The sequence below is a fragment of the Lactuca virosa genome, chromosome 2 (assembly GCF_052849685.1).
Source record: "Lactuca virosa cultivar CGN04683 chromosome 2, Lactuca_virosa_CGN04683_v6, whole genome shotgun sequence".
In the NCBI taxonomy this organism is placed as follows: domain Eukaryota; kingdom Viridiplantae; phylum Streptophyta; class Magnoliopsida; order Asterales; family Asteraceae; genus Lactuca; species Lactuca virosa.
The window spans coordinates 161,730,504-161,740,366 of NC_136427.1; positions in this window are offsets into that span (position 1 = coordinate 161,730,504).

Sequence of the window (9,863 nt, forward strand, 5' to 3'; positions counted from 1 at the left end):
CGAGATTGAAATCAACGAGAACCTCAACTTCGTGGAAGAACCTGTCGAAATCATCGATCGGGAAGTCAAACGAACGAAACAAAGTCGCATCCCGATAGTGAAGGTTCGCTGGAATGCCAAGCGGGGACCTGAATTCACTTGGGAGCGCGAAGATCAGATGAAACAGAAGTATCTGCATCTTTTTCCTAATCCATGATTTGTGTTCTGCGTTCAAATTTCGGGACGAAATTCCCTCTAACGGGGGGATGATGTGACAACCTGAAACTTTGTCCGTTTCCGTTACGCGAGTTTCGTTAATAAAATCTCGAATTTGTTAACTTTTCCGTCAAACTTCTTGGTTTTGAAAATAATCTAGTTATGTATACAATTAAATTATTTACGATTCGGAACCAAAAATCGCGCAGAAACCCAAAAATCTCGAAAAATCAGCATTTGCGGTCTAAATGAGATTACGACCGTAAACGTGTTTATGGCCGTAAACTCGTTTACGACCGTAAACTCGTTCACGACCGTAAACTTGTTTACGGTCAGTGAAGAGTGGACCCCCACAACACCCCTATAAATACGATGCCTCCACCTTCATTAGAACATTTCTGGCCAAAAACTCTCTCATTCTCTCTCTAAGAACCTTAACCGTAAACACTCAAAACGCCTTCAAACTTCGGAAATCATCGAGAAACCACGTTTGGAGTCACTTGGGAACGCCTGGAAACGATTATCTCTTCGAAATTAGCAATCAGAACCATTTTTCCTGAGTTTACGGTCCACCTTCAAGAACCGTAAACCCCGTTCTTGAGTTTACGGTCCAACCTTCAGAAACCGTAAACTCTATTCTTGAGTTTACGGTCCAAGCCTTCAGAAACCGTAAACTCTGTTCTTGAGTTTACGGTCCAAGCCTTCAAGAACCGTAAACTCCTCTTCGACCGTAAACACCTTTTAAGTGGTATTTTTGACTGAAAACTCATCTTCTTCGATTCGATCAAATCCCGGTAACATTCCTCAACCGAATTCAAGTGTACCTCTAACACGTTATCTAACGAAATCGCTAATTTAGATACATATACGTATTTATTTGATAATAGGATTCCGTTAAGTGTCGCGTGCAACAACTCGAGGATCTTCATTTCAGTCAACTATTTCACAACAAGAACTGTGAGTTCATACCCCTACATTTTCCGTATTTTTAATGTTTTCAGGGGGGGAATACAAGATAATCATAAATGTTTTCAAAACTTATGCAAATCTCATACTTTAACCCTTTTGTACTGTGTTGAGCATAAGGGACGTTTTCACAAAAAATTGCATAGTTTTCCGGACACACTATTCACTATACATGCAAACTATAATCGGTATAGTTTGGGATTTTTCTAAACATCACGAGTACAGAAAATTTCACTATTAAACATATACACGAAGACAGAAATAGTTTACAGTTACATCACCACTTTATCATGGTTTTTCATAACTGTAATTATCATTATATACGGTATACATTCGGATTTTCACTACGGTAGAACACTACTACACTACATGTAAACTAGATTGTACGATACTATGAGGCGCTACTTCACTACTGTACCCTTAGGTGTACAGGGATAAATCCTACCACTGTATAACCAGAGTCTCCTGGAGGGAGAGCGTGAGATTTGTGAATAGATCTATTCGGGACTGACAATCCCACATCTGTACTGCTAGCTACAGTTAGGCGGGAAAGCCTGAGATGTACAAATGTCATTTAACTCGACGCCTGAAGAACGTTGGAAAGGTCTCTAGTCATATCAAGCATGGTTATACGACTCACATTATGTATTAATCACCTTTAGTTTACAACCTGGCACTCTTCAACAGTTTTATTTTTACTAAATAGAACTGATACACACTACGTATTCTGGCTAAGGCCAGGGTTTTTCAAACAGAACCGTTTATGCAATGGTTTCACCTATAAAATACTTACACTTCATGATTAGTTTTAGCTAGTCACATGAGGTAGTATTTTCGCATATCACTACAGTTTTCAGTAACGAACATTCATGGTTTTACACGAAATCGATAACGCTACCTTTTCACTAAAGAAAATATCGGATTTTCTTGGAAACATACAGATATTCATGGTTTATTACAGAACTGATAACACTACATTTTCACTAAGGAAAATATCGGATTTTTTTGAAACTATTCAAATATTTTCCGAACTCATCAACGATTTTCACTACAAACCACCGCTTATGAACTCACCAGCTTTATGCTGATACTCTTTTAAACTGCTTGTATTCTCAGGAAATCAGTAGACAGGTGCCTGCTGGGTTTTTGAAGAGTTGAAGCAATAAGAGTTTAATGTTATATTCATACAAGTTATATGATGTAATTCAAACAAGTTTCAGAATTGATGTAAACATTAATACTTAAGTATTCACTGTAATGGTTGTGTTGCTACGATTGCTGTTATTCATTGGTTGTGATGCTATACATGACGTCCTCCGCCCCGGAACGATTCCGCCATCGGTTTCGGGGTGTGACAATATACCACTCTTACGATATCTTCCGATAGGTGTCATTCACTATCATAAGCCTTTCATTTCCTCCATTTACTTAATTCTCTACGAGTCTTCACCATAACGCTTTATACATCCAAGCAGACGTTCGGTGTACCGGGCGAGAATTTAAGATAGGAAGCTTTATTTACGATAGACGTATAAATCTCCTTATCACTCCGAAACGTTTACATGCTAGTTCTAATACCGTAGTCGTACGCTTTGAATCCTAAACACATAAGGTTCCCAGACCCGGTCGGCAACAGACCATAGATCCGAACAAATAATATCATATATGGCAAACATATAACTTTTAGCACATAAAAGCATTTTAGGCAACTTTCCTAAAATATACTAGTGCTCGTGTCTTTAAATATGGTAGACACTCATCTCACAATCATCGCTTAGCATTCTAAGTTTAAGTCTAGAAATCCTACAAATTCCTAGTTCGCTTAAACTAATGCTCTAATACCAACTGTGACATCCCCAAAATCACGGCCAGAAAAGACCGGTTTCATTTATGCTTTTAAATAATTTCAGAGTAAATCCATTGATTTAAAAGAGTTGCAGAATTTGTCCCCAAAAACATTACATGCTAAAATAAGGTTTATCAAAGCATTTCTCAAAGAGAATGTATTTTCATTAAATAACAAAACCTCGGGATGTCATGTTCCGATACAGACCAAAAGCATAAACAATATAAAATAAACCTTACAACAGTTATTTATAACTACTGATCTATAATCCAAAATCTCTCGTCAAGTCCACCAACTAATACCCTTGTGCCATTACCTGTAATATAGGGTTTTCAACCCACAATAATATATTTATTATATTCAATCATCAAACAATCAACCCAATTAGCCATCCCCATATCTCCTTTATTTCTTAAGGGTTTACCCTAAGAACCAATTATCCTTCATTCATTCATTCCTAAGGATTTACCTAAGGAATTGGCACGAAGTCCATTGCTGCCAAAGTTTATCTATCAGATACTAAATCCATAGCTATCAGGCGCTAACTCTATAGTCACAAGGGTTTACTCAACAGGCACGAAGTCACATCGTCACCAAGGTTTATCAAATCGGCACAAAGTCACATCGTCACCAAAGCTTATTAAATAGGCACGAAGTCGCATCGTCACCAAGGCTTACTCAATAGGCACGAAGTCGCATCGTCACCAAGGCTTACTCAATAGGCACGAAGTCGCATCGTCACCAAGGCTTACTCAATAGGCACTACGTCTCATAGTCACCAAGGTTTACACAATAGGCACTACGTCTCATATTCACCAGGGTTTATACAATAGGCACTACGTCTCATAGTCACCAGGTATTTCATCTACCCCTGTTCTACCCAACATATTTGTAGATATAAAATACATATACGGTTTAAATCATTTAAAAACCTGTATAAAACATCCATTCCACACCCATCTCAAATAAACAACCAATATATAACACATAGCACGTATTTCATAGCAAATACTTCATATTTATGTGTTAGAACACACTCACTTGATAAGACGATGATCGGACAGCACCTCGTCTCTTAAAATAATATTTTCCGATAAAACCGGGACGTTTTCTCCAAAACCGGGCTTTACGCGGGCAGAGTTTCGGCTCGGAAACTTTACATCTCGGGATCCTCGGGGCTTCGGGACTTGCTTCGGGTCTCGAGATTAATATCGGGGCTTCGGGGTATTTTCTTGCATGCAAAACGATGCAAAAATGAGAGAGAAAGGAAGAAATTTGGCAAAAAGATCGGCAGCCCTCGACTTCTATTTATAGGGGCTGAAACCCCGAGTTACGCTGGGCGTAAACCCAAATTACGCTAGGCGTAATCCTCCGTCGACATGTACATTGGGCGTACATCTAGGTACGATGGGCGTACCGGGTGGATAGGGCCGGATGAGTCACGGGTTTGGTATTATCCGATTTTATAATTAAATAAATATATTTTAATTATTTAAAAACTTCAGAAATTCATATCTTCCTCATACGAACTCCGTTTTCGACATTATTTATATCCACGCGTAGGTGAGACTATGCTCTACAACTTTCGTTTAGACTCCGTCGGCTAATTTTGAATTTATTTTATTATATTATTTTTAGTAGGCCGGGACAGGAAATGTTCGTTAAAAATTCATAACTCCTTCATCCGACGTCCGTTTCCATCTGTCTTTTTACCGTTGCACTACTATTAACGAGATCTTAGATTCTTATTTAGATTGTTTTGGCTAAAAATCACTCGATCTCATATTCGAGTTTTGGGCTGTACACTGCTAAGCTGAAACTTAGAAAAATCTCAACTTCTTCATACCAAGTCAGATTTGGACGTTCTTTTTATGCACGTTGTTGGTTTAACGAACTCTACAACTTTCGTTTAGATCGCTAAATCCAAATATCGCTCTATCGTAAATTCACTATTTACGTCGCGCTGTGTCGTGCCGGTTCTGTTGCGAAACTTCGACAGGTCATAACTTCTTCGTTATAACTCGGATTTCGGCGTTCTTTATATGTACGAAATCCTTGTAACATATACTACAACTTAGTTAAGATTAATCCTTCTAAATAATCTTCCATCAAAAAGTCATTTTTGATGCTTATCGTCTCTAAATTGACTAGCCCTAATCTACGGGCGTTACAGTAAACACATCAGTAACTTGATGTTATAAAACGCATTGTTGTGCATGATTTGATAAGTGATTGGTAAATGCATATAATTCGAAGTTTATCTGTTCCTTTTATCCTAAGAGGGTAAAAGCGATATTTGGGCCCCTCGATGATGTGGTTTGAGTTATGTGTCGGGCCCGGTCAGGACTGAATTGATGTGTTCAATTAAGTTCTATGTCAGAAGAATCAGAGATCGAGAAACAAACTGTCGGACAATAAGTATGACTATGTTCCTTGTAATTGTCTACATGATATCTAGAACGGAGGACTATACGATCCCTTATCTAATGGACATGTTACTGATAAGATTAGAGTTTGACAGCGTCTTTGAGAGCTATGATTGCTAATCGGATCCTAAAGTCGTACTTGCATTTATAGTTACTAGACTTATCCAAGTGGGAGACTGTTGGATTAGTGTCTAAGCCCGTAACTATATTTGGTATGTACTTGACCCGGTTGTGCATGGTCCTTTTGGGTTGCCTTCACCGAAGCAACTAGACAGGATGATTTATGGAAAGAGAGAGGTTATTATGGTTTATTAATATATTATATGAATAATATATTAAAGGAGAAATCATATAGTTTAATTAATATTAGTCAAGAATTAATTGAGAATTAATTTTGTGGCTGAAAGAGATTAATTAAATAAGGGGGACTTGAACTGTCAATTGTGTGATAGTTGGTTTTGGGCTGTGAACTCTCATGGACATAAGGGGGACGAAATTAGGAGTGGAACCCCACTCTAATTTTGTCCAAGGAGGCCTTATTCCAGAAGGTTCTCAAGCTGCATAGGGCCTAAGTTATCCAATTAGGGTTTTGAGTGAAACCCTAGAAGCTCAGCTATTTCAGGGACCCCAGGGATTCAGTTTCGGCTACACCAAGAAACCCTAAGGTTACTATAGCCGAAATTGTGCCTCTCTTCTCCTCTCTCCTAGATCATCTTCTTGCTTGTGGTGTTTGTAAGCCATTAGAGGTGTTACACTTGTGATACTAAGCTTCTTGAAGATCAAAGATTATTGCAACTATTGAAAGGTATCATCTAAACTTGTTGTATTCTAGATTTCGTTTTAATAGTATGCTAGATTAGGGTTTCAAGCTTTGGATAAAATTGCATGTACAATAGAGAAACCTAGATCCAAAGTTTTAGGGTTTTGCATGTGCAAATAGTATGTTCTTTTGCTCAAAACCCATCAGTGACATGGAGTGGCAGCGTGAGCTAACTTATGACGGTGAACTATCTTGACAGTGCAAACTTTCTCTATAATGTGAGATGAAGCTGATGAAGTAGGTTGTTTGAGAATGGTAATGTGTTTTAATGAAGCTTTTTAAGTATGGTCAGCTTGTGGTTTCTCAACAAGAAGCTTATCAGCGTGATGCTTGTTAGCAAAAGAGATGTTGTGATGTTTAGTAGGGTGAAAACTAGGGTTTCTTGATGATCAAATTTCTTCAGGTACATATTCTATTTGAACACTTATAGATGAAAAACCTTTCTTTATAACTTCTTTTTCTTTAAGTTTCTCCTTCATATATTTAGATCTAATATCTCTTTCTCATTTTGTATAAGTTTCTTCTCCAGATCTTGTATAAGTTCTTGTTTATGATTGATGGCTTCATCTTTCAGATCCAGTTCAGTCATGAAAAACACATATAAGGGTGCCTTTGGATCATACATCAGTTCAGAAAAACATGATAAAGGACTTGCATCGACTGCCCTTTTGATTTTCGAACTTTTCTTGTTTTCTTGTTCGAAAAGAACATTTGTATCTTTGTGATCCTTCCACTTAAAAATAGTTCTCTCATCTGAGAGACATTATAAAGAACATACATATATGATTTAGTCAGAAAGTACAAAAGATAAGGGACAATAGCATACTCTCTCTTGTCTGTTTTTGAAAAGTTCTTCATATCTGGATGATTGTATAAGATTTCTTCTTCTTCTTCTTCTGATTTTCAAGTTTCTAAATAATGTTTGAACTTCTGAATCTTCAACAAACTTGAGAATGGATGTTCTAAATTGCTCTGATGCCAATAGGAGGTCCCAAACGCTAACACTTGTGTATGAATCTAATATAAACGCGGAATAATAAAACAAGTATTTAACAAATTAAAACCAATTTTATAGGTTAGTTTTTTCACTAAGAATGTTCTCACCAAGAGAATAAGTACAATAATTCAGAAATAACAAATATTTTGAGTCCTCTCCAAGAACTCTCAGATCTCTATACAGAGACTCTCTCACTCAGAATACAAATAATCAACTCTCAACTAATGTAACAACCCAAATTTCCAATAAAATTTTTCATTTTTAAGTATCAAAATCATTTCCATAAAATATAAAATTCCAATCACAATTGTAAGGATGGACTTTTGGGTTGCATGGTACCGGAACAATTTGTAAGGATGGACTTTTGAGAAGAGGATATGCATGATTTATTAAGTTCTAATATATTAATATGAAATCATATAATTTAATTAGTATTGATCAAGAATTAATTTGAATTAATTTTGTGATCAAAAGAGACTAATTAAATATAAGGGGTTGATTTGGTAAAATCATTCATTCTTATGGTGTGGGCTAATGATCCATGATTCCTTAGGTTGGGCTAAATCCATGTGACAACCCATGGATGATCCATGGAGGTTTAAACCCATGGAGCCTAAGGAATACGGAAGGTCATTCACATTAGGGTTTAGATGGTGTAACCCTAGTTTTGCCACACTATATAAGAAACGCATTAGCTCCTAAAATTGGCACCCTAGTGTTCTTGGAAGAGCCATAGCCGATTTTTAGTGCAAGTATTCTCTCTCAAGTCCTCCATTGTTGGTGGTGTTGTGTGATTCCATTTGAGGTGCAACACTTTGGGCACTAAGTTCTTAAAGGCCAAACTCAAGAAGTTTTACAAGATACAACAAAGAGGTAATTCTATAACTCTCTTTGATGTTGATTATATCATTTTGTATGCTAGTTGTAGGCTTAAAGCTTTGGAAACAATATTGCATGCATAATTAGAGAAAACATAAATCTAAAGCTTTTAGGGTTGTATGTCCACCATAGGATGTTGTAGTATACTAAAACCCCTCAGTGGTATCAGAGCCTAGAGTTGTTTTCCATTATACTTGATGTTTTATTGGTTTTAAAAGTAAAAAAACCGATTTTTCTGCCTTCTGCCCAGTGAACTCGCCGAGTCCACTGGGTGACTCGCCGAGTCCCCTCAGAAAATGGCCAACTCGACGAGTCCAGTTCTTGTACTCGCCGAGTTGGTGCTCTAGTAGGCAGATTTTCGAGTTTTTTTTGGCCTGTTTTGGATTAGAATCATTACCATAAAATGTTTTAGTTCATAAAATTTGATTTTGTTGTTATGGTAATGATTATTCTCATCCAAATTAAACATCATTGTCAAAGTTTCATGGTTTGTATTAGTTTATATGATTAGGCTAATTTCTTGAAACTTGTTTGACATGAATTATCTTAAATTATGAGTTAATTAGATCATAGGCAAATTGTTTGATTTTGTTAGTTGGAATTTTTTGATCTAATTGTTTTTGGTGAAATCCATAACTTGTCCTCAAGTTATGGAAAATGAAATGTCTCATTTTTAAATGTCATCTAAAATGGTTTTAAGTCTTCCATAACTTGTCCTCAAGTTATGGAACTTGAAGAGTCTTTTACATAAATGTTATTATGAACTCCATAACTTGTCCTCAAGTTATGCAATGTCAAGAGTCTTTTCATAAAACCTATATTAAACTCATATATTATGGATACCAAAAGTTTTTGAATAGTTCAAAACTTGCCCTCAAGTTTTGGAATTTGTAAATGCAAAGTCTCACTTTGAAACATTTAGTTCCAAACTCTAGAGTTTTAAAAGTTTAAAATTCAATATTTATACTATTATAATATTATAGGTTTAATATTTATATATGTATAAGAACAAAGTCAGTCTTACCGTTACTACGCCTCATTCACGAAGCCGGTCTATAAGGGGGGTATAAGGTTACTGCCTATAAAATGGCAGTTTAATGGGTGTCCACTCTCACCCACCGCTTCCTTGACTGGTGGAGGGTCGTTAGCCAAACGACTTTGACAGGACATTTAAATTTTCATTAAAAGTATAATGAAATACTAAGTAACTAAACAATTATAAATTCCTAATCTTAGTTACTTAGGAAAAATGTGAATTTGGTGCTAACCCATGAAATTGCACTTTGCACCTTGTTAAGTCGTTAGTGGAGTGTGTGTGGTTAACTAGCACACTAATCTGGGACTGACAGTGCATGGCAAAGGGTAGCTTGATGTTAATCATAGATCAATGGAGCGTGTGTGGTTAACCGGCACAATGATTAGGTGGTTGTAACATTGGGTGTACCAAGCTAAATTTGCATGATTATTCACACATTTTTTGTGATCCTCGGCATCCCAGTCACAAACTTGAAGGGCACAATCGAGATTTAAACATGTCATTGAAAAGTTCAATGAATTTCAAAGGATCTAGGAATTGCAATCCATTTAAAACTTAATAATCAATTTCGTTTTTCATGGTGCACTACTAGAAAAACAGCCTTTTACGATGCGTAATGCGCATCGTAAAACGCTCAGACGACGCGCAAATGAGCGTCAAGGAAGGCCCTGTCATAACGAGAGACGACGCGCTTTTGC